This window comes from Mirounga angustirostris, unplaced genomic scaffold (genome assembly GCF_029215605.1).
Source record: "Mirounga angustirostris isolate CCGP_5_RB_7025 unplaced genomic scaffold, mMirAng1.0.hap1 SCAF_1, whole genome shotgun sequence".
Classification (NCBI taxonomy): domain Eukaryota; kingdom Metazoa; phylum Chordata; class Mammalia; order Carnivora; family Phocidae; genus Mirounga; species Mirounga angustirostris.
The window spans coordinates 108,035,188-108,061,205 of record NW_026991709.1 but is presented as its reverse complement, the minus strand read 5'-3'; the positions used below and the strand labels follow the sequence as shown (position 1 = coordinate 108,061,205).

General features: G+C 40.5%; 1 pseudogene; it reads right to left on the bottom strand.

Moving 5' to 3' along the window:
• Window positions 1-9,321: 9,321 nt before the first annotated feature.
• On the bottom strand, window positions 9,322-9,986 carry LOC123834630 (protein PBDC1-like; annotated as a pseudogene).
• Between the last annotated feature and the right edge of the window lie 16,032 nt (window positions 9,987-26,018).

The following is a 26,018-nucleotide window of genomic DNA, read 5'->3' as shown; positions in this document are numbered from 1 at the left end:
AAACCAACATTTATATGGTATACTATTATAGTCAAACTTAGTTTGCTATATCCATAAAATATCTCCGTTGATTATTATCTTTTAATATCCAAGCTGATATTCCAATTACAGAAAAATGACATTTTTATCTAGGATTATCATTCAAAAGGAGTGGTAAAAAGAACATAAAAACACTAATTTAAGGAGACACATGCACCCTTATGTTTATAGCAGCGTTATTTAACATAGCCAAATTATGAAAGCAGCCCAAGTGTCCATCAATAGATGAATGAAGAAAGAAGATGTGGTATATAGATATAATAGAATATTATTCAGCCATAAAAAAATGAAATCTTGCCATTTGTAACAACATGGATAGATCTAGAAAGTCAATGCTAAGCAAAATAAGTCAGTCAGAAAAAGACAAATGCTACTCATATGCGAAATTTAAGAAGCAAAACAAATGAGCAAAAAGAAAAAAGCAGAGATAGGGAGGGAGCCAAATCAAGAAATAGAGTCTTAATTATAGAGAACAAACTGACGGTTACCAGAGGTGAAGTAGGTGGGGGGATGAGTGAAATAGGTGGGGATGAAGTTGTGCCCTTGTCGTCATGAACACTGTGTGATTAAAATAAAAACTTTTTAGAAAAGGAGTGGTAAATTAATTTGCTAGGCAAAACTAGAAAAAGAGATTACATGCAGAAAAGAAAAATTTACGCTATGTCTCTGATTAATTACCTAAAATATATTTCTGTAAAAGTGAAATCATTTAATAATAAATTCTATTCTATTCTAAATTCTAGCCAATTCAATATTTTATCTATGCACATAATTATATATATACACAACTCTGCCTATTTCTCTCTCAGTTCTATTTTATAACAGCTTCATAAACTTGGGCAGATTTTTTTAATAATAAATAAATCTCTTTAAGCCTCAGCTTCCTTATCAATAAAATGAGTATAATAAAAATTATCTCAGGTTGTGCGGATAAATGATAATAGGCAAACACACATAGAAAGTCTCAAAAAATTTATCTCCTCTATCTTCCTTCTCAGAAGGAGGTGCTCCGCTTGACCAAGAAAAGGAAGACTTGGGGTTTAAGAAACAAGAAATCCAACAAAGGAGGGCAACACAGGGAATCACATCCCATCTCCTGGTGATGGCAAGAATAGCCCAGGAATAACAACTGGGTTAGAGCAGGCAGATGGAGGGTTAGAGGAAAGGTATCACTAATAAAATCAAATCTGGCAGACTGCCTTTCATGTTTGATGACAGCAAGAAGCTATAAATAAGCGATTGATACATAGAGAAGTACATACAAATTATAGCTACTAACTCCAGGGTACTCAATGGTATACAACAAAAGAAAATGAAATAAAAACAGGCTGTATGGCTCAGCTGTGGATAATATTTACAGTCAGTATACTGTCTAAATGCAGTACAGAGCTAACCAAATATATTGGGATGATGGAAGGAGGACTGTGAGAGTGCTCAATCCTCACCTCCCAGAAACAGGAACCATGAGACGATATGGAAAGCTACAAAGTAATCAAGAAATAAAAATATAGGCATGTTTTTTGATAATGATGATAAATCCCAGAAGAAACAGCTAAAAGTCAAATCATTCTACAAAGTGTGCATCAATAAGACAGTTGCAGTCCCTCACCCTGTCCATTCCCATCTCCAACGTCTCTTTCCCAGAGGAAACCACTTTCACTCCTCATTCCTTTCATTTTCACCTGGTATTTACCACCATATTTCTACAAGATAAGATTAAATTTGTAAAGAGACAGACCGTAGGTTTAACTACCTATCACAGGGTCTTCTAGTCCATGGTAAGCAGTTAGCCCTTCTGTGTTGTTCTTGTGGTTACATGAAGCAAGTCGTCTACGTCATGTTACAAACATCAATATGCACCAGGAGCCACACCCCTAGAACGGTAAAAGATCCCAAAGCGCTATGCAAGGAACCCTGTGCACTGAAAGTCAGCAACTGGACACTTGCTCTACTCTGCCTCCCGACTTGGGCACAGAGAATAAACCGAAGGAAAAGGAAAAGGGAAGAAAGATTTTAAGAATCTGGACATCCTTTCAACTTAAAAAAAAAAAAAAGATCAATAATCCTGGACTGTCCTTTTAAAAGAAAAGCTATACCTTGGAAATACCTGCTGCATTTCAAAGATGTCAGAAAACAACAGCTAACACTTACACAGTACTGATTATTGGCCAAGCCTATTCAAGAAAACAGGCCTATATACAAATTCAATAAATGCGGACAATACGTGGTAAATATACAATTGTATCCCCTTTTTTACAGATGAGGAAATGGAGACACAGAGAGATTAGGTAATTTGTTTGAGATTGCGTACGTAGTATATGTAGGGCCAGGTCTGGAACCCACACAGCCTGACTCTGAGATCACCGCTCTTCAGCCACTACTCACGGAATGAGATCCAGGGACCCCTGCTTGGATCTGTGTCTCTTAGGCACTGATGAGAAGTTAGGCAGGGGAAGACAGGTGTGGAACTCCGCATATGTGGGTATGTGTTGGGGGTGCCATTCAGTACAGGGAGGAGGTGAGTGAGGATGAGCTGGTTGTTATCAGATGATCATTTGAGGTTACTGCTGTGCCAAGGCTATTCTGGACCCAAAGCTACATAGGAAATGTATATGCCATACCTAATAACTTCTCTCATAAACCTAATGCAGCCTTCTGGAATAGAGACCCTCTGCGGCATGAAGGGGGAGAAAATGACATCAAATCAAAGGGGGGAAACGACTTATTTTCTGCTCAAGAGTAGAAAAACTGAACCTAAGGGGCTGCAAAGGCAGAAAGTGTTCAGGGGCTGACCAGGAATGACCATGCTGAATGTGCCCCTACCCATAGAACAGTTAGATGAAGAGAAGGATGAAACATAGAACCCTAGACTAAAAGTGCTCTAAAAAAGAGCATTTCTCAACTCCAGTGAGCTTTAATGGTGTTTCAAAAAGAAAGAAAAAATCACAAGAAGTGAAAAGATCTATTTCCAAGAAATTGATGATTAGGGACCAGAGCTGGGCAAGCCTTCAACAAATCTGTTCAGATTTTTATACATTACCAGTAAAACTGTTCCAAAGCTTGAATGCATTCCTAATCCTCACCTGAGGAGTCTAGCGCATGTTCTAAGATTCCCTGGAGTGACCTGAGAGCACATAATAGATACCTTTGGAAGACAAACAGAATTGTTTTAGTGAAGAATCTCACGGCAGAGCAGCTTAACCACTTGGTCTTTCCCAGCTGTGCCCAGGCACTTGGCTGCCAGCAGAGAGAGAAGAAGCAGAGCTCCTCAGAGACTAACTCAAGAGAGTTCAGCTTTAAGGGAAGAGATCATGATTAACCCCTGGCTAGTAGGTTCTTAAACTTGTCCAATTTCTGCAAAACAAAATATAAATCACACAAGAAGTTGCTCTTTTTAGTTGCCGAAACTAATGCCATGTTGATTCTGTTAAAGACACAGGTGGGCCTTACTTCTGGGACTCTATGGGTCAGTCACAGTCCCTTGTCTGCTGGGAAGCTTGGTCTGGCCAAGGTTGGCCTTGGAAGCCCAGGAGAAGCAGACTCCCCACTGAGCAGGGATCCATCCCAGGACCCTGGCATCACGACCCTGAGCCAAAGGCAGATGCTTAAGCAACTGAGCCACCCAAGAGCCCTTGTTATTGACAACTTTAGGAGGTACTGCTTGATAGAAACTCCTTATATTAGAGGAGAAACTAGGGAATCGAATGAGGACTGTGTCTTCCAGAACCCACAGCAATCAGTAATGATAAAGGGGCAAGAGATGATTTAAACATCTCGCCAGGTCTCTGTCAAGACAGAGGTCTAAGGAACTTACATTTAGAATGTAGATGTGATCAGAGAAACAACAAACTATGTTAGTATCTTAATATGAGTATTTTAAGCTGCGAGACATTTTTTAATTCTATCACTAAGTTATGAAACACGGTTTTGGACTGCTTTGAGTAATTAGGAGGGTATTTTTCCTGAAAGTCCCCATGTGTCTATAGTAAAAACATCTGTCCAACATCTGCCAAGAGTAAGAATGCACACATTGAGGAAAATTGCTTTTGTTCATGAACAACAAACCTTCAGTGACAGCCAAAAAAAAAAAAAAATCTAAGCTTTTATTTTGTTGAAATTATGTTTTTGATTTCTGGCATTACAAAAGAAGTATTTAAAATGTAAATTGATTCACAGTGGTCCTGTTAACTGAGGCCAGCTGTGCAGATGAGGACTAGACATCATTTGTTCTCATAGTACTCTTGTTTCCTTTCCCCGGTTCCCTCCACAGGCACCCTCCCAGCAAAAAAAACACGTTCTGCTATCTGCTCGGTATCACTAAGGTGCAAACAAATGAAACCAATTCACAATCGGGGGAAATCCCTGGGGGAAAATGCTTCCAACATTTCATACAAGAGAGATCAAACTTTTATCTATTAAAATGAAAAAATGTACAAATCCTGTGGCCTGGCAAAATTGTTTCTCGATTTCTACCCTCATCTGTCAACATTTCATCAGAGAAGTAGAACCACTAGGAAACTGTATGTATATTTATGTAGGAAATAAATACATATATTTGCCACTGTGGGACCTGACTGCAAAGTCTTTGTGTAGCTGTTTCTGCCTCTGGTGTTGGAGCCTGAAATTCACAGGGCAGGCAATCAGTAAGGAAAGATAGACATTATGTGGGGGAAGGAAGAATGGACTGGAACCTCAGAGGCTGAACCGGAAGCTGCAAGGGAAGATGGGAATCTGCATAAGTCTCTCATCACCACCCAACTTCCCACTTGGATGATTAGAATGTTGTACAGGAGAAGCAGACACTTAGCATCACGGACCTAAACCCAGGAGTAAGAAAAGCTGCATTCGGAGATCAGGCTGGAGCAGGCCTGGAGGTTGCCCCACTTCCCGCCACAGGCAATCACAAGAGCCAGTAGATAGGCTTCAGGCTGTGTGAGCCTCGAAAACATCTGGGCCAGTACTGGGCATCCAAAAATAAAAAAGCATATGGCTCCTGCTAAATTCCACTTTCCAAATCTCATGAAAAATGTCTCTTAGAGTCTGTACTACGTAGGAACTATGTAGGAAAGGGAAACCCAAGAAACATAGCTCCAGCTTGGTAAAGTTGAAAAAAATGCAAAACTGCTGTACTGCCCTAAAGAAATATGCCCAGATAATATGCCTAAGGAATCAAGGGCAGAATATCTATATTATGTTATATTTATTAAAAATAGGAATAATTTAAAGGTCCCTTAATACCTGAGCTACATCCATATAAGACATATTACAATTCCAACAAATAAGGCTGAGAAACACACTAACATAGAGTTTTTAGCCATAGTGTTGAACATAAAAAGTAAGAGCTGTAGGTACAGTATGATAGCATATTTTTAAAACACATAACGCAAAATATTACCAAATAATTCCATGGGTACATTTGTTCATTTAATCAACACATACTTATCACCTACTATGTGTCAGATACTCTTCTAAACACATAGGATATAGCAAGTTTAAAAAACCCTGGCATCAAGGAGCTTATATTCTAGTTGAGGAGACAGACAATAAAAAGTAAATAAATAAGTAAAACAAGTCATGCTCAGGGGTAATAAATGCTACAGAGGCAAAAAAAAAAAGCTGGGAAACAGAAGAATGAACAGTGGGGAGGTCAGGAAATGTCTCACTAAGAAGATGGTATGTAAGCAAAGATTTGAAGGAGATGAAAGAGCTAGCTCTGTGGATATCTGGGGGAAGAATGTTCTAGGCAGCAAAACTAACATGCACAAAGACCTGGGGCATGAGCGTGTGGTGTGTGTTGGAGGAATAGCAAGGAGATTAGTGTGGAAATAAATAAGGAGTAGTGGAATCATGATCAGGTCAAACAGAACCTTTTAGGCCATAATACAGACTTGGGATTTTACTCAGAGATAGAAGTCTCCGGAGGGTTTCATGCAGGAAATCTACAGATGGAAACACATCCTCCAGGCTGCTGTGTTAACATAGGGCTACAGGGAGACCAGAGTGCAAATGGACCCCGGTTAGGGTTAGGTGGCTACCACAGTAATGCAGGTGAGAGACTGTGTGGCTGGGCCCCAGATGGTGAGGATAAAGCAGTTGGGTTCTGAATACATTTTCAAGGCAGAGCCTATAAGATTCTCTGACAAACCGTAAGAAAGAGGAGTCAAGGCTAACTCTAAGCAAAACTTGTTAGCCTGAGCAACTGAAGTAGGAGAAGCTGTGAGAGTGGGAGATTCAGAGGAGATGAGTTTTGGACTGGTTAAGTCTGACGCACCCACCAAACATCCTAGAGACGTCAAGTGGCTTGTCTTTTTGAAACCAAAATCTTGCACCCATATTAAAGACAGGCCTGGCTCCTGGAGCTGTAACTTCCACTGGATTACTGTTGCAGTTAACTGGTTTACATGTAACCCCCAGAAGTTCAAAATACTTCCAAGGCACCAAATTTGTACTTGGAAATAAGAAAATACAGCTGACCTTCATTTCTCAGTCATCTTGTCTATACTACCCATACCAGAAAGCAAATTGGACTTAAACTGCCTACTTAACAATAAACACAAACACTGGGGGAAAAGGAGATGGAATTTCGCTACTTTAATTAAATTAATAACCTCCTTGAATTAAATCTTTTTTTTTTCTTTCTTGTTAAAGATAACCATTTGTCTGGCTAAATTATTCAAACATTTAAATGTGTTGATGTAGCTTATTTTTTTGTTCTGCTTTATTAGACTTAGACGGGAAAGAATGATCTATAAGCCCTGTGCCATCATTCTCCTTTTATTTCACAACAAATTTCTGGGTTTGTGAATATTCGTTTCTTGAGGTAAATTCACTGAAATTTACTATAGAGACTGAATGAACTCTAAGGTTCTAGTACTCTGATTGGGTGACTCTAATTACACAGAAACAGTGCAAGGCTAAAATATCTTACCTTGAAGCACTTAAAATATGGATTTTTCAAATATGGATGAATGGTACGAATAGCAAAAACACTTTCAAAAATCAGATACTTGGGGTGCCTGTGTGGCTCAGTTGGTTAAGCCTTCACCTCAGGTCATGATCCTGGGGTCCTGGGATAGAGTCCTGCATCAGGCTCCCTGCTCAGCCGGGAGCTTGCTTCTCCCTCTGCTGCTCCCCCTGCTTGTACTCTCTCTCTCTCTCTCTGATAAATAAATAAAAATCTTAAAAAAATAAAAATCAGATACTTATGTTACTATTTAAGATTTACTTATTTATTTTAGAGGGGGATGGGGAGGAGCAGAGGGAGAGGGAGAGGGAGAAAGAGAATCCAAGCAGACTCCCTGCTGGTATGGAGCCTGACACAGGACCACGATCCCGAAACCAGGACCTGAGCCGCAATCAAGAGTCAGAAGCTCGGGCACCTGGGTGGCTCAGTTGGTTAAGCCACTGCCTTCGGCTCAGGTCATGGTCCTGGAGTCCCGGGATCGAGTCCCACATCGGGCTCCCTGCTCGGCAGGGAGTCTGCTTCTCCCTTTGACCCTCCTCCCTCTCGTGCTCTCTGTCTCTCATTCTCTGTCTCGCAAATAAATAAAATCTAAAAAAAAAAAAAAAAGAGTCAGAAGCTCAACCAACTGAGCTACTATTTTTAATTTTGTACTATCAATTGCGTTAAATAAATTCCTACGCAATTGTTTCCATTAATATGAAAGAGTCAGCTTGTCTTCTTTCCTTTTTCTTTAGTTCTCAGATATGAGGGACTGTGAGACTAAATAAATCATTATATATTCTACATGCAATTCTCTTGTGACAGCCTTTCAAAAAAGAATTAGGAAGCTTGAATATTAAATGCCAACAATCCATGACTAGGATAAGGTCAGTTTCAAGGATAAAGACATTTTTGAATTGAGTAGTTTGTAACACTTGCATAAAAAACAATTTCAACAATAAGGTTCTGTTATTGTGTATCTAATTTATGAAGAAAGTCATTGCCCTCCAGTAACTTCACTTAAAAGGAGAAAATATACACATTCTCCCTCTGTCTTCCTCTCCCTTCCTCCCTCCCACTCTGTCTCTGTCTCTCCCTCCCACAGATGCACATACACACACACACACACACACTCACACATGCACACACATCACTGAATTGAATGCCAATAGCTTTTTAATTCAGACAAAACACACGTTTTAGCAGATAATACAAGCAAAGCTAGCCTGTTGATAATGTTCTGAAACCTTCCCTTGTGAAAACAATATCTATGTTTGTGTTAGTATTGATTTTCCAAGTTTCAACTGTTAATCAATGTCACAAATCTTTGTGTGAATATGATTAACTCACACTAAATTTTATATTTCAATTATTAAGCCAATTTCACTAGACAACACTTTTTGGGGGCTGAAAAAATTACACATATATTTGGGAGTAATTAACTATTCTTTATCCAAAAGAATAACCAGTTTCAATGCATGTATTAATGAAACCCCTAAAATATGAATAGTTCTAAAAGCACACAGAATTACCATTATTCTCAGAAACACAGGAGCATTTACTGAATGTGGTGAAGTGTGATAATGCATTTTAATTAAATAGCAGAATACCTCATATTTTTCAGGATGCACACTAGGGTGTGTATAATCTCTGGGTCTTTAAAATACTTTATAGAAAGGCATCAATAAAGCACATGGGCAAAATCTTGATAATTAGTAATGGGTGATGTATATATGGAAGTTCATTAACTATTCTCTCTTGTGCATGCTTGAAATTTTTCATAATAAAACAAAATCAATCCACTTGCTTCTATTAGTCAACACCCTTTTTACTAATATTAATAAGAAATTTCAAATACAGAAATGTGATTCTTTAATACTGTGGTTCCTATATTGATGAGGTCTAAAAATATCCTGATCTAGGCTGCATATCTAGGCTGACTGTGTCCAAATAGAGGGTAGGGAGCAACATCTGGGGAAAGGGTACTTTTTCTGGGTACTTTAGGCATGGCAGCATTTAATCCACACAATGACTCTGGAATTTTTTTTTTAAAGACCCAAAAGAAATTTATTCATAAAATTTCTTACTTGACCAGTGGTGAGAACCAAGAAACACTATACCAAGAAATGCTCAACTATGACCCCACTAATAGTCTTTAAGCTGGTTCATACAAGAGAACAACCAGAGCAGCTCTTGATTATTAGGCTAGAAAGAACGTCCTTCAATGTCTTTCAATCGTACAAGGACATACATTTAACCACAGGGGTTTGTGCAATAGCATCGTAGTATCTGTAGACTTAGTTGAGTCACAGCTTCCAGAGTGCTGTTCCTTGTCTGCCTTACATAGCTGTTTCACCACTCTTGCTGATTTCTTTGTTGACTCCTTTCTCTTTTTCTGCTCCCTTACTGGTTTTTGCTTTTTCTCTTTCTCTGTTGGTTCCTTTCTCTTCTGCCCACCCCCTATCAGTTCCTTTCTCTCTTCCATGGTTGCCTTCTTTCTCTTCTTCTTTGTCACGAACACTAGTGTAAACTGCTTTGTTACAGCCTTCCCGGTTCCGAGCAATTTCAATGGCAAAAAATTGCATCCTGGGGGCAAAGATGGTGTTTTCCTCAGTTTAACCCTGGGAACAATCCAGTCGCTGCAAAGTACCATAGTTGAAGTCTTCTACAATCCCGTCAAACTTCAAGCAGAATGGCCTCCACTTCCCTTTAGCTGATTCTGATTTGAGTTCTTCTGGATCCAACACATCTATCCTGAGTTTCTCAAAATTTTCCCAAAACTCTGAGTAGATTTGGTCATCCACTTTGGTGAGTTTCAGGAACTGCGTGGGTCAACTGATGATATCAGCTTATAGTAGACGTCAGCATGCTGCATTGCTTTTATGGCCCAAGCCATCTCAATTTCAGGATCGTTGCCATAAGACCCAGCTGGGAGAGAAAGAGCATGTGCTGCAGACACCAGTTCCCCAGAAACCGGCTCAGCAGTTCCACTAGTCGTCTCCATGTTGCACCCCACAAAGCAATCGACTCTGTTGATGCAAAAACTGGGGCCCAGAGAGAGATTAAGTAACTTGCCAAATCCACACAAATAGTAAGCGTTGAAATTGGAATGTGACTCTAGATTTGAGAACTTCTCAATTTTATTCTGTCTTAACCAGACTTGTGGGTACCTAGGGTAAATTTCTGAAGAAATTTCAACCACCACCATAATGTTAATAAAAACACTAAAGCACAATTGTGATCTTGCGTCTTTGCTGCTAAAGACCTTTAAATGTCCCTTATTAGCTAAGAGAGAACATCAATTCTGAGGAGGCTTACCATGTGTGCTCTTAATAAATGGCCCCAGGCCTGCCCATCTGACTTCAATCCCCACAAGCCCTCCATATACACTGTGATGGTTAATTTTATGTGTCAGCTTGACTGGGCCATGGGGTGCCCAGACATTTGGTTAAACATTATTCTGGGTGTGTCTGTGAGGGTTTTCTGGATGGGATTCACATTTGAATCAATAGACTGAGTAAAGCAGATTGATCTTCTCAATGTGGGTGGGCTGCATCCAATCCACTGAAGGACTGAAGAGAACAACAAGGCAGAATAAGAGAGAATTTGCTCTCTCTGCCTGAATGTCTTCAAGTCAGGACATTGGTCTTCTGCATTCAGATTTGGACTCAGACTTGAATTTACATCATCAGCTGTCCTGGTTCTCAGGTCTTTGGACTCAGACTAGAACTGTACCATTGGTTTTCCTGGGTCTCTAGCTTCCTGACTGCAGATCCTGGGACTTCTCAGCTTTCATAACTGTGTGAGCCAACTCCTTATAATAAATCTCAATCTCTAACTCTCTCTCTCTCTCTTTCATATATGTCTATTATAATTGTTAACAAAATACGATAGAAATATGTACATTAGGGGCATTATCTGATGAGATCCCAGACAGAAATGAGGAATATGTTATAGGAAACTGGAGGAAGGGCAATCCTAGTCATAAAGTAGCAAAGACCTCGCTGAATTCTGTTCATGGTCTAGTGTTGTTTGGAAGATAGAATTTGCAAGTGACGAAATTGCATATTTAGCTGAGGAGATTTCTAAACAAGTGTTTAGAGTCGGTTCCTCCTCATTGCTTGTACTAAAATGCAGGAAGAAAGATGAAAAGAAACTAAAACTTGACGATTTGGAAAGCTCTCATCCTGCCCATATTGCAAATAATGAGAAAGTGTGTTTAGGAGAGAACACCAAAGGCTGGATTATCACTCGGTAAGGAGATTATAGGGTTGCATGTGTAGGGATATTGCCAGATTAGACTAAAAGCAAGGGAGACAGAGACAACTTCTAATCAAAGCTATAGGAGTGGGATCATCCAGAGCCACGGGGGATGGACTATCTGGGTGGCATCCTTAAGGGTGGCATCCACACCCAGCAGAGCCATGGGGCAGGTCTGCCACCCCTAGGGACCCAGAAGGTGAAGGAACCAAAAGGGGTTAATCTTGAGCCTTGGGATCTGATGGAGTTTACCTTGCTGGGTACTGGATTCCTTTGAGACCCATCATCCCTTTCTTCCCTCTGATTTCTCCCTTTTGTAATGGGAATGTTTATCCTACACCTGTCCCAGCACTGTACTTTGGAAGCACAAAACTTATCTGGTTTCACAGTGTGATACTGTGATTTATCATAAGAAATACACATGTGACTCTCATCCCAGCTTTTGGCACAGAGCTCCTAATGCCTTAGAAATATCTGTGATGACAGCAATAAAGGTGTCTCTTATTATGTTAATGACGTGGCTTTTGGACCATGCCTATGCATGGGAGCTGGTTGCCAGGGGAACCAACTGAGAATAGAGGGTTAGAACTTTCAGTCCCACCCCCTGATTTCCAGGAAAGAGAGAAGGCTTGGAGGTTGAATCAGGCACCACTGGCCAATGATTTAATCAATTATGCCTATGTAATGAAGCCATAAAATCCAAAAGGACAGGGTTTGGAGAGCTTCCAGGTTGGTGACCGTGTGGGTATTTGGGAAGGTAGCATGCCCTGAGAGAGCACAGAAGTCCCACACCCTTTCCCTATATCTTGTCATCTGCATCTCTTCCATCTGGCTGTTCCAGAGTTACAGCCTTTTATAATAAACAGGTAATCTAGTAAGCAAAATGTTTTTCTGAGTTCTGTGAGATGTTCCAGCAATTTATCAAGCCAAATGAGGGGGTTACGGGAACCTCTAATTTATAGCGAGTTGGCCATAAGTACAGGAAACAATCTGGGCTTACAACAGGCATCTGAAGGGCAAGGGTGGGGGCGGCTCAGTCTTGTAGGACTGAACCCTTAACCTGTGGGATCTGATGCTATCTCTGGGTAGCTAGTGTCAGACGTGAGCTGAACTGTAGGACACCCAGCTGGTGTCCAGAGAATTGCTTGGTGGTAACATACACAAACACACCCGCATTGGAAAATGGGTCTCAGAACACTTTTTACATGGGTTCACAGCTGGAGAGAAATTTTGCCTCAGGATGAATATGCCATGCCTTGGGTCTCACTCATGCCTGCTTTAGATGATATTTAAATGTGACTTTGAACCTTAGGCTTTAGAGTTGATGCTGGAATAAGTTAGAACTTTTGGGGACTTGGGGATAGAATGAATATATTTGCATGCAAGAATGACATGGAAGAATATGGATTTTGGAAGGCCAGAAGCAGAATGCTGTGGACTAAATAAATTGTATCCCTCCAGGATTCATATGTTGAAGCCCTAACTCTCAATGTGATAGTATTTAGAGATGGAACTTTGGGGAGATAATAGGATTTGGATGATGTCACGAAGGAGGTGCCTTCATGCCAGAGTCAGTGCCCTAATAGGACAAGAAGGGGACACATGGGCTCTCTCTCTCGCCACCAAATGCACACATGCACGAGGCAGCCATCTGGAAGCCAGGAGGAGAGAGTGCGCCAGAACCCAACAATGCTGGCACCGTGGTCTTGGACATCCGGCCTCCGGAACTGTGAGAAATAGATTTCTGTTGTCTGAGTCATTTTGTCTATGATGTTCTCTGTGGCAGCCTGAGAAGACTACAGCACCCACCCACCTTCTGGCCATGGGTTCTGTTGTTCCTCTTGCACGTGCCGTCCCTCTACCTAAAGTGTCCTGATCCTAAAAGCAACAACAACAACAACACTCATCCTTCAAGAGTCAGTTCAAATGCCACATTCTCTGCAAAGGTTTATAAGCCTGCCAGGGAAAATTAAATGGTCTTGCCACCATGATGCCCTCGGCCTGCATTACAGTGGGCAGAGTTCTATAAAGACAATTCATACAGTGTTTTTTTCCAGAATTGCTACAATTCTTATAATTCTTTAAATCCTAGAGTCTGTGCAGTAAACAGTGAAGAGGCGCACACACACACACACACACAAGCAAATAAAAAATCCAGAAACCTCCTTGAACCCTACAGCCATAAAGTAGCTCACCTTTTAATTCCATTCAAACATCCTAATACAATAGCCTTTCTCTTTTTACTAATGCTCAGCCCACTGCTATCTGGCTACCTGCCCCACCACTCCATTAATATGCTTACATTGCCAAATCTGAAGCATAAGTTTAGTTGTTATTTTCCTAGATCTCTCTGTTTCATTGGACACTATTAAAATGAAAATATCCTTTCCCTTAATGAAACAAGACAAAACCAGAGAGGGAGACAAACCATAAGAGACTCTTAATCTCAGGAAACAAACTGAGGATTGCTGGAGTGGTGGGGGGTGGGAGTGTTGGGGTGGCTGGGTGATAAGACATTGGGGAGGGTATGTGCTATGGTGAGCGCTGTGAATTGTGTAAGACTGATGAATCACAGACCTGTACCCCTGAAACAAATAATACATTATATGTTAATAAAAAAAGAAAAAGAAAATATCCTTTCCCTTGATTACTGGGTATACTGCAAGTTCTAGCCTTCTTCCTCTACCATCATTCTGGCCTCCTTTTACTTTGACCACTTAAAGGGTTTCCCCAACACTTAAGAGTTCTTTCCTTGGGCCCATTTCTTTCTCTTTATAGTCTCTTTACACACCTACCATCTTGGTTTTAATCACCATATAATGACGCCCCATTTGTTTCTAGCTTCTTTTCTTTAAAAGATTTATTTATTTATTTGAGAAAGAGGGAGGGAGCGAGACAGCATGAGCACGTGCACATGGGAAGAGGAGCAGAGGGAGAGACTCTCAAGCAGACTCCCAGCTGAGTGCGTAGCCCCACGCAGAGCTCTATCTCACAACCCATGAGATCATGACCTGAGCCAAAACCAAGAGTCAGACACCCAGGAGTCCCTGTTTCTCTAGCTTCTAGGTCATATATCTAGATATCTGCTATTTGAATGTCCTACAGACAGCACAGTCTTGCCATGCCCCAAACTAATTAATAGATTCCCCCAATACAAATGCTACTCTTATTCCTACATTATTTATCCCTGTTGGTGGCCATGACATTCATACAAGACAGAAATCTGTGAATCATCCTTGATGCCTTTCTTAACATTACTTCCCACATAAAATCTGTCAGAACATGCTAATATCAATCATTTCCCTGATTCCTCCTTTCCCTTCACCCCCATATCCAACTGGCCTCAGAGTTTTTCTGATTTAAATTCCCAAATATTTCTCAAGTCTACTCCCTTCTCTCCTAACTCATAAAGCCTTGTTAAAAGAGAGTCTCTCTGCTTATCTCTATTTCAGTCAGGACTTCGAACTCCTCTCCCTACCTCTGTCATTCTCCCTTCGAATAAACCCATCACACAGCCACCAGCACTGCCGGCCTAAAAACACATATCCAGCCATGCCTAAAATCCTGCAATGGGACACCTCAAAGTATAGGAAGAAATCAATTTTTTAGGATAGTGCATGATGCTCTCCATGATATGGTCTAGTGGTTTCCAAACTTTTAAAAATAAGGACCCACAGTAACAGAAACACTTATCTTATGACTCACACACATACATTTAGATAACTGAAATCATGCTTATCGTTACTATGTGCGACATCTATTCTATTCTATTTCATTTTTAATTGTCAGCCCATATTGACTTGAAAAGCACGGGTCTCTTATCGGCCTACCTGTGAAGTCTCATTTCACTACTTCCTAACATGCACATGATACTCAAGTGACACTATACTGAGTGAATGAGTGAACAAAGGAATAACTCAGCGATATACAACAGGTAAAGTTGCAACAATGTTATTGTTTGGAAAAACCTGAGAAGTTGCGGGTGCCCGGGTGGCTCAGTCAGTTGGGCGTCTGCCTTCAGCTCGGGTCATGATCCCAGGGTCCTGGGATCGAGCCCCGCACGGGGCTCCCTGCTCGGTGGGGGGAGCCTGCTTCTCCCTCTCCCTCTGCCTGCTGCTTCCCCTGCTTGTGTGCTCTCTCTCTGTCAAATAAACAAATAAAATCTTTAAAAAGAAAAGAAAAACCTGAGAAGTTAGAAAGCAATAATTAAGACCTGTCAGACTAAATAAGAGTGAAATTCAAAATCAGGTGTGCATCAGTTATCTTTAGCCATGTAACAAGTCACCCCAAAACTTAGTGGCTAACAACAGCATGATTTACTATTTTTCATGAATCTGTGAGCTGGCTGAGTAGTTCCTCTGCTGGTTTCACGTGGGCTCGCTCACACAGTCAGCTGGTGACTCAGCTGAAAATAGGTGCCCGTATGGCTTCTCTCCCATGTCTGGTGCTTGATGCTGACTCTTGGCTGGATTGCCTCTGTTCTTGGCCTCATAGACTCTCACCTTCCCAGAAGCGACATTGGCTTCTTACCTGAAAGTTTCTGGGAAGAATCCATGAGGACAAAGGCAGAAGCTGCAAGATCTTTGGAGGCCTGGATTCTGAATTTCATACAACATCACTTCCAGCAAAGCAAATCACAAGACCAATGCAGATTCAAGGAGTGGAAAATACAATCTACCCCAGGCTCCTTAGTAATCAGCTTACCAATTCTATTTCTATCAATCATCCCCTTTTATCATCAGGTATTCTCTTTTTCTCTTTGTCCTTTCCATTGTGACATCTATAATTCAAGAATAAAGGGCAGGCAAGTTCTTAAATGTGAAAACACAAAGAAGTAGAAAGGTAAGGAGGCTTTTTTTTTTTTTTTTTTAATCAACCATCAGTTGAAATCTGGTTTAGCTGGGAACTTTTGATGTTGGATTTTGACACTCTTAATTTGGGAGTACATATCTGAGTTCAAATACTATAACCTTCTGCAGATAGTGTTTGGTTTGTACTCCCCTGGGGAAAAGTAAGGCCTTAAGCACTGAGTCACAAACTGTTTTGGAGGTATGCACTCCTAATTTCTCTTTCTTTATTAGACCTCCCTCACTCAGACTGATCTGCCTGATGTTATATGTTCACAAGGATCATAAGACTTCTTGTCTTATAGACTATCTTCAGTTGGTCTCCAGTAAATGCTGTAGCCACAAGTACAACCAAGGGAAGTGTGCACAGCCTGCTGGATCCAGCCTCTCAGCATCTGTGAATTTTGCCTACAGCTGTGATAAAAAGAACAGATTTAGCAGAGATCTCTGAAAACCAGGGACAGGGCAAAAGCAAAATGTTTATGCTTGCCAAGTACCTTCACAATGATTTGCAGGTTATTTAATACTCCCTGTTTCAATCAAAGTCTGTCTCAGTGTCTAAAAATGTTACAGAACCATATCAGAGATGCCCAGCTGTAAATGCCTCGTCCAATATTGGCTTTCCCTTTAAATTAATTCAACTGCCAAGTCAACCGGTTGAAATGCTAAACTCTCAATAAAATACGTGTTTTTCCTTTTTTTTTAAGCAATGCATCAAGGAACAATTTAAGAATCTGATGCAATTTTGAATTAGACAGCCTTTATGAATTTAGCTTCCATTTATTCAACAAATATTTGTCATATTCATTTACAAAACAGTATATAGTGAATATTTATTCTGTGCCAGGCACTATTCCAAGGGAAAAGGAACAGCAGTGTGCAAAACAAAGTTCCTGCCCTCTTGAAGCTGACATCCTACAACAAAGACAATGTGGAAGATATAAAGATCAGTCTCTTAGATTCTAGTCTCCAGGTGCTTTCAGAGACTAATTAGACAAGGAAAAGTGCTACAGGAAGAAACAAAATATTTTTAAGACTTTGGAAGAAGCAGCTATGACTTCCCAGTGGCAGAACCAGAAAAAAGGGTTCAAGCCTTTAAACTGGACTTGAAGAACAGGTAAGACTCACACCTGCAAACGAAGTAGGAAGAGGATTCCAGGACAAGAGAAGAGCATGAGCAAAAATACAGGGTTGGAGAGTGGGACCTGTGATTCCATGTAGCAAAGGGTTGGTTCCAAGGATGAGAATAGTGGAAACAAAGTTTAGAGAGGTAAGTTGTAGCCCAGGGCCAACCACAACCTTTGAGGCCTTAAACACTAAAAAAGAAAAAAGAAAAAAATTCCTCACCTACCACGAAATAGATCATTAAGAACAATACAAAAATGAAAGTTTGCTTACACTGTCCCTCATAAAATTCTGATCTTTTCCATGACAGCAACTGCAACAAAGAATCTGATTCTATTCTGGCTGCCTGACTGCAGACATCTTTTTTAGTGTCACCCCTCATTCTTCCCTTCTGCCCCCAATCTGGGCAAGCTGATAAGAAAGCCCTGCTGCTGCCTCCCTTGGCATCAGTGGGGAAGTTCAAACCATGCAGGAACCCTCAGCTGGGCCCCACCAACTAGCTGCCAGAAAGACGCCAACCCAGTCTCCTTTCCCTGCTCTGTCTTGTAATTTTGGACTTGCTTGGGACGTTACTAATAAATCTTTTCATACATTTTGAGTGTGTGTGTGTGTGTGTGTGGCATCATCAGTCTTGATAACAAACCAGTTCTGGATGGGGCCCATCCTGTATGGAGTGGCTGCAATAACTATTTTTTATATTCTTTTCAAAAAGGTAATGGTTTTTGGGGACACCTGCGTGGCTCAACTGCATCGGGCCCCCTGCTCAGTGGGGGGCCTGCTTCTCCCTCTCCCTCTGCCTGCCACTCCCCTTGCTTGTGCTCGCTCTCTCTCCCTCTCTCTCTGTCAAGTTAATTAATTAATAAGGTAATGTTTTTAGGGGCACCTGGGTGGCTCAGTCAGTTAAGCGACTGCCTTCAGCTCAGATCATGATCTCAGGGTCCTGGGATCGAGCCCCGCGTCGGGCTCCACACTCAAGGGGGAGTCTGCTTGTTCCTCTGACCTTCCCTCTGCTCATACTCTGTCTCTCTCAAATAAATAAAATCTTTAAAAAAAGAAAAGGTAATGTTTTAAACAATCCAAGAACTCTGCTCTGTTCTGTCCATTGGGAAATGCAGCAATTTGAGGCCAGATCATACAGTCTTAAGAGCTGAGGCCATTGGAATTTTAAAACTGTTTCCTCTGTAAAGGATCCACATTTTTGCAGTTAGTTGAAACATCTGATAACACATATACTCTAAATATACAATAGACCCTTAGTAGAAGAATGCTTTCGCAGTAGTTGTTGCAAAGCTCACAGACAGCTTGATACAATGAAAGTAAATCTGAGTAAAAAAAAAGTAGAGACATGCACTTCCCCTAAAATGAGTAATGAAGAGAATTTGGGCAAATTTTCACTTATTCGGTAACTGTTTATCAAGCATTTACCATGTGCAGTGCACTCTGTGTCCCTGTAGGATGGAGAAACAGTTGAAGGGGGAGAAATCGGAGGGGGAGCCGAACCATGAGAGACTATGGACTCTGAGATGAGGGTTCTAGAGGGGAGGGGGGCGGGGGGAATGGGTTAGCCTGGTGATGGGTATTAAAGAGGGCACGTATTGAATGGAGCCCTGGGTGTTATACACAAACAATGAATCATGGAACACTACATCTGAAACTAATGATGTAATGTATGGTGATTAACATAACATAATAAAATAAAATTTAAAAAAAAGGTTTGTTTTTTCCTGTAGTTACTTTACATGCAGACCTAAGACATGCATTCAAACAGGTGCACCTCAGGTGGTTAATTTGCCTAACCAAAGATGAAATGAATCGATCAATGATGAAAATGAAGTAATTGTCACTTAGCCCATAACGAGTCACTTACATGCAAGCCATTCAAAGGGTATTAGGCTCTATTCTGGGATGCATTTCATGTACAAGTCATTCCTTGCAGAAAACAAACTACACTGAAATTTCTAAAAGCTGGTAATTCTAGATGATGAATAGCATTTTTCTAAACTACCAAATAAAAGCTATTATGAGGCTACTGACATGATTCTCATAATTGAATATATTTGACAGTCATACTCAGAGTATTTTATCTTTGATGGTATGTTACACCCTTTTGAAAATTTTCTGGTTCTGTGGAATGAACCAGTATCACCTTTTAAAATATGAAATATTTAAAAATGGTCTTTTCTAATAATGCAATTTAGAAAATAAAGTGCCTTCATTTATAAACATATTGTCAAAGGAGGGTTCTCAATTACCATTAGAAAGAAGGAACACAATAGGGTTGGACAAAGGAATAGGAAGAATGCAGGAATTAATCAAGATATCAGATGTATTCACACATATGCACCTGGAATAATTTGAGTATTTTCTCTCTGTGAACCCAAAGATATTAAATAATTATCAAGAATGAAAATTACCAAAAGATTATGCTAATCCCAATTCCAAATAAAATAAAAGCATTTAAGGAGAAGCCTATATAACATCACCAAAATGTGTGGTGATACAAGAGTATTTATTACAGAATTGAAAGTTAAACCGCTTAACGTAGTCAACAACATTGATAAAAATGAGTATTATCAAATTACTTATCCGGTTTCCATGAGAAGTGGATAAAGTTGTCAAAACCGACTCAAGCCATTTGGTACATCATAAACACTGAGCTGACACAGGGGAAGCATGTGAGGAACATGCCATTATCCCTTCTGTGGGGGAAGAAAACTTCTTCCTGCCCTTTGGTCCTTCTATCTGGATTTAGAATCAAATTGACATGAGACAGATTAGCAAGAGAAAACCAAATTATTAATAGTGTATGTAAGGGGAATCCACAAAGATAGGAAATTCCAAAGTCAATGATGCAACATGAAGCTTATATGAGCTAAGGAGAGGAGTAGGGTCAGAGGATATAATAAGGAGGAAGGCCATTAGCAGGAAGGTGAAAGGAGATGTTTTGAAAAACACAGGTTGCCCTAATATGTAAGTAAGTTTCATAGGTAAGTTGAGTTATTAGCTCTCTTCCTGGCAAAGGCTCTTCTCTCCAATGTAAATTAAGGCAGTTGAGGACCAAGAAGAGAGCTTTTCCTGCATCTGCCAGGTTCTGATTACTTTTAAATCAAAATAAAGTTCATGCCAAAGTGGCCCATCTTGGGGCAGCCTGCGCTTGACCCCTATACTTTCAATGGCAATGATAATTCCAAACATGAAATAATTGCCACCCATTTCATGACAAATCTCTTTCTACTGTGGACATATGTGTCAAAAAGAAATAATAACCCTTTTTTTTTTTTTCCTGACGAAAGCTTCCTAAGTGTGGAAGTGTCCATGACAAATAGTACTCAAAGGAAAAGAGAAAGTGTCTGAAAGAAGGAAGGATTTGCAGAAAATGAACTGACCTTTCTAAAGGAACTAGGGTGCAGATGTGTAAATGCTTTCTTGTGGCTATAAATTGTAATACGGAAGAAGCCAAATTTCTTCCCATCATTTCAAAGCCAGTAGTCCCTTCCCAGTCTGCCAAGAACTATCTTCAACTTGTGCAAACTTGTGTAAAGGGCCGGAAGTCAAATACAAAGAGAGAACGCTGGCTCTGTGCTTTGGCCTTTAGACAGTAGTCAATTCACAACCTCAAATTCACAAAATATTCTTTCAACAAATATGCTAAGTGTTTACAGTGTATCAGGTTCTGTCCCTGACATTTGAAACACATCCAAAAAAACGAAATAAGGAAGCTCTCTGAACCAGCATGCTTTCTCACTTAGATTTCTACAGCAGGCTTCCTACTCTCTGCAATGACTATTTCCATCTCCTTAAACTGCCAAGCCCCTCTTCCTCTCATTCAGGAAATCACCTCGCCTCCTATCCTTCAAAACATGAAATATCAACTCCCTCAGCTTCTTGTGGCTAAATCAGCTTCTGCACCCTCCTGCTCACCCCCTCCCCCCGCCCCGTAGTTACAAATCCCACCGCTTTCAAACTTCTTAGAATCTTGGGCTATCGATTTCCCCTCTTTATCTCGTGCCCTAAATAACTCTCTCTCCACCAAAATCCTTTACCATGAGTATTTATGTTTGATCTAACTAAAGTCCCCTATTTAAAACACACATAACACACACCCCATGGCCCACATCACCTGTGGCCCCTTGCCCCTCTTCTCCCCAAACCAAACTTCTTTAAGATGGTACAAAATTCTCTCTTTTCAAAAGCTTCGCAAACAATGAATCATGGAACACTACAACAAAAACTAATGGTGATTAACATAACATAATTAAAAAAAAAACTAATGATGTAATGTATGGTGATTAACATAACATAATAAAATTAAATTAAAATTTAAAAAATTTCCTTATTTCACCAGTCTGCTCATTCCAGTACACCCATTGCCCTCTCTACATAACAAAAATTATTTTTGATAAGGCCATCAATGACTTTTATGCTACTAGGTCTAATTAACACTTTTCATTTGTCCTCTTACTCAGAAGTATCGTTTATTTCTGTATTATATTCTGTAAATATGTTTACAGCCTTGAAATTCTCTCTTCCCCAGGCTTCTGTCACATCATGTCACCTCTTCTAATTTATCTTCTCCTACCTCTCAGCCCCTCTTCCAAACTTGCTTCCCTTTCTCTACTTATTCTTCAAATACTGAGGATCCTGGCAACCCAATACAAAACCTTTATCCTCCTCAAACTCTTCTCTCTCCATCTGGTGAAAATCACTCCCATAGCTCAGAATGTCACTTCAGTTTTAAATAGCAGAATTGATAACTGAGCAAGGACATGTAATTTGGATTATAAAATTCTTGCTTTAATAAGAATTCCTTAAACAGTGGGAAAAAAAGAAAATCACTCCCATAGTTTCAAATGTTATCACTATTACAATGACCTCGGAAATTATAGCTCCATTCTGACACTCTCCCTCAACTGCAGAACCATATTTCCCGTTGTTAATTTGGTGTAGCCTTTTGTATGCCACATAGACCCTCAAATTCAATGTGTCCAAACCAATGCCACAATCTTTCCTATAAAACCTGCCCTTCATCCGGATCGCCTGGGTGGCAGAGTCAGTTAAACATCCCACTCTTGGCTTCAGCTCAGGTCATGACCTCAGGGTCATGGGATGGAGCCCCACGTAGAGCTCCGCGTTCAGAGGGGAGTCTGCTTGGGATTCTCTCTCTCCCTCTCCCTCTGCCCCTCTTCCTCCCACCCCACTCATGCTCTCTGTCTCCAAAATAAATAAATAAATCTTTAAAAAAAAATAAAAAGAACTTTTCCCCACAGTGGGCTCTGTACTGAGCCTGGAGTCTGCTTGTGTTTCACTCTCCCTCTGCCCCTCCTCATTGGTTACTCTCTCTCTCAAATAAATAAATAAATCTTAAAAAAAAAAAACAAAAAACAAAAAAAAACCTGCGGGGTGCCTGGGGGCTCAGTCGTTAAGCGTCTGCCTTCGGCTCAGGTCATGATCCCAGGGTCCTGGGATCAAGCCCCACATGAGGCTCCCTGCTCGGCGGGAAGCCTGCTTCTCCTTCTCCCACTCCCCCTGCTTGTGTTCCCTCTCTTGCTGTATCTCTCTCTGTCAAATAAAGAAATAAAATCTTAAAAAAAAAACAAAACTGCTCTTCATCCAATACTCCCTTATTTCAAAAAATGGCACCACTACCTACCAGATAATTGTGACAATACAGTAGGTGTTGGCCCTGTCCTCTTAATCCTACCTTCTAATAATCACAAATGCATCCATATCTGCCCATCTCCATTGTCACAAGTTTAGTCCAAGTTACCATTATGTTCTTCCTAAAGCTTCTTTTTTTTAATTTTAATTCCAGTACAGTTGACATACATTGTTATGTTAGTTTCAGGTGTACAATATAGTGATTCAACAATTCCATACCCGGTGTTCATCAAGGTAAGTGCCCTCCTTAATCCCCTTCACCTATTTCACCCATCCCCTACCCACCTCCCCTCTGGAAACCACCAGTCTGTTTTCTGTATTTATGAATCTGGTTTTTTTTGTTTGTCTCTTTTGTTCTTTGTTTATTCATTTATTTTAATTCTTAAATTCTACACATGAGTGAAATCATATGGTATTTGCCTTTCTCCGACTGACGTATTTCACTTAGCATTATACTCTCTAGATCCATCCATGTTGTTGCAAATGGCAAGATTTCATTCTTTTTTATGGCTTGATAATATTCTGTTGTATATATAAACCACTAATTCTTTAACCATTCTTCTGTTGATGGATGCTTGCAGTTGCTTCCATAATTTAGCTATTGCAAATAGTGCTGCAATAAACATAGGGGTGCATATACCTTTTCGAATTAGTACTTTCTTATTCCTTGGGTAAATATCCAGTAATGGAATTATCATATGGTAATTCTACTTTTAATTTTTTGAGGGCATTCCATACTGTTTTCCACAGTGGCTGCACCAGTTTGCATTCCCACCAACGGTGCACAAGCGTTCCTTTTTCTCCACATCCTTGCCAACACTTGTTACTTGTGTTTCAGATTTTAGCCATTCTGACAGGTGTGAGGTAATATCTCACTGAGGCTTTTGTTTTCATTTTCCTGATGATGAGTGATACTGAACATCTTTTCATGTGTTTGTTTGCCATTTGGATGTCTTATTTGGAGAAATGTCTATTCATGTCTTCTGCCCATTTTTTTAAAATTTTATTGTTATGTTAATCACCATACATTACATCTTTAGTTTTTGATGTAGTGTTCCATGATTCATTGTTTGCGTATAACACCCAGTGCTCCATTCAATACATGCCCTCTTCAATACCCATCACCAGGCTAACCCATCCCCCACCCCCCTTCCCTCTAGAACCCTCAGTTTGTTTTTCAGAGTCCATAGTCTCTCGTGGTTTGTCTCCCCCTCCGATTTCCCTCCTTTCATTTTACTTTTAAAATAAAGACACATATCTTCGTCTGGCCTACAAGACCCTTCAGGATCTGATACTTGACTGCCTTTCTCCCCTCCTTGCTGAACTCACTCCAGCCATAGAGGAGGCCATCCTGCCTCAGAGCCTTCAGGCACGCTTCCTGCTTTCATGCAGAGCTCTCTGTTTCCACCTCCTTACCTCTTTCCTTCCTAATCAGCCTTCAGCAGAAATCTTATCTCTTGTATAACCTTAAGTGATTTACCTAACCTCTCTTTGCCTCAGTTTTCTTATCTGTGAAGTGAGGTAGCTGTGAGGATAGAGTCAATACAAGTAAAACAGTTACAATGGGGCCTGAGATATAGTAAGTTCTCAGTAGATGTTAGCATCATTACTTTTATTATTGTTACCTTCAGTGCCATAATTATCTTGCTTTTCAGGTAGGCCTTCTCTGATTCCCCACACTATAACAAATCCTCTTAGTATATGCTCTCATTACACCCCAACCTCTTCCTTCACTAGATTTAACTCAACCATGATAAATCAAGTTTTTATATAATTCCCTACAAAACTCCAAGCTCCATGAGGGCAGGTACCATACTGTCTCATTCATCACTGTATAGGCAAGTCCAGTGCATGTCTGGAACATAGCAGGTCCACAATAATACAATGCTATATGAATGAATAAATGAGTCACACTCCATTAATTTATTTTTTGTCTCAAACATTTTGGAACACTCATAGCCTATTGCTATAATTGACTTAACCCTCCTGGGTAGTGCCAGAAGAAGCAATTTGTCTCCTTGGGTCTTGTAATGAATTGAATTACGTCCCCTAAAAAGATATGTTCAAGTCCTAAACCCCAGTACCTGTGACTGTGACTTTACTTGGAAATATGGTCTTTGCAGATACAATCAAGTTTAAGATAAGATCATTAGAACGGGGGCACCTGGGTGTCTCATTTGGTTAAGTGTCTGCCTTCAGCTCAAGTCATGATCCCAGGGTCCTAAGATCAAGCCCCGAGTTGGGCTCCCTGCTGAGCAGAGAGCCTGCTTCTCCCTCTCCTGCTCCCCCTGCTGTGTGCTCTCTCTCTTTCTGTCAAATAAATAAATACAATCTTTTTTAAAAAAAAAATCATTAGAATGAGCCCTGGGATGCCTAGGTGGCTCAGTCAGTTGGGTGTCTGCCTTCAGCTCAGGTCATGATCCCAGGGTTCTGGGATCAAGTCCCACATCAGGCTCCTTGTTCAGCGGGGAGCCTGCTTCTCCCTCTCCCTTTGTCCCTCCCGCTGTTTGTGCTTGCTTGCGCTCTCTCTCTTTTGCTCTCTCTCTGTGTGTCAAATAAATAAATAAAACCTTAAAAAAAAAAAAAGAATGAGCCCTAATCCAATATGATAGGTGTCCTTATAAGAGGGAAAACTGGACACACACATACAGAAGAACACCATGAGAAGACAGAGCTATAGAGAGAAGACACCATGTGAAGACAGTAGCAGAAATTGGGAGTTACGTTGCCACAAGCCAAGAAACACCTGGAGCTACCTGAAGCCAGAAAAGGCAAGGAAGGATCCTCCCCTAGAGACTTTAGAGGGAGCAACACTTTGACTTCTGGACTCCAGAACTGTGAAAGAATAAATTTCTGTTGTTTTAAGCCACCCAGCTTGTAGTACTTTGCTACTGAAGCCCTAGGAAACTAATACAAATAATTTAAAAAGTAATCAGAAGCAGATCAACTGAGAGCCTGGACAAGTGGACAAACAGCAGAATCGTCTCTGCTTGCTCTTCAGTGATCTTTCTTGCCTTTTTGTCCCATTATACCTGAGTCTCACTGCACTGGAGGCCCAGGCTCTCTGATAAATGAGCCAGACACGGAGCCCTCCAGCTCTTGCACCTGGCTCACTAGGTAATGAGGACTTTCCAGACAGAGCAAGA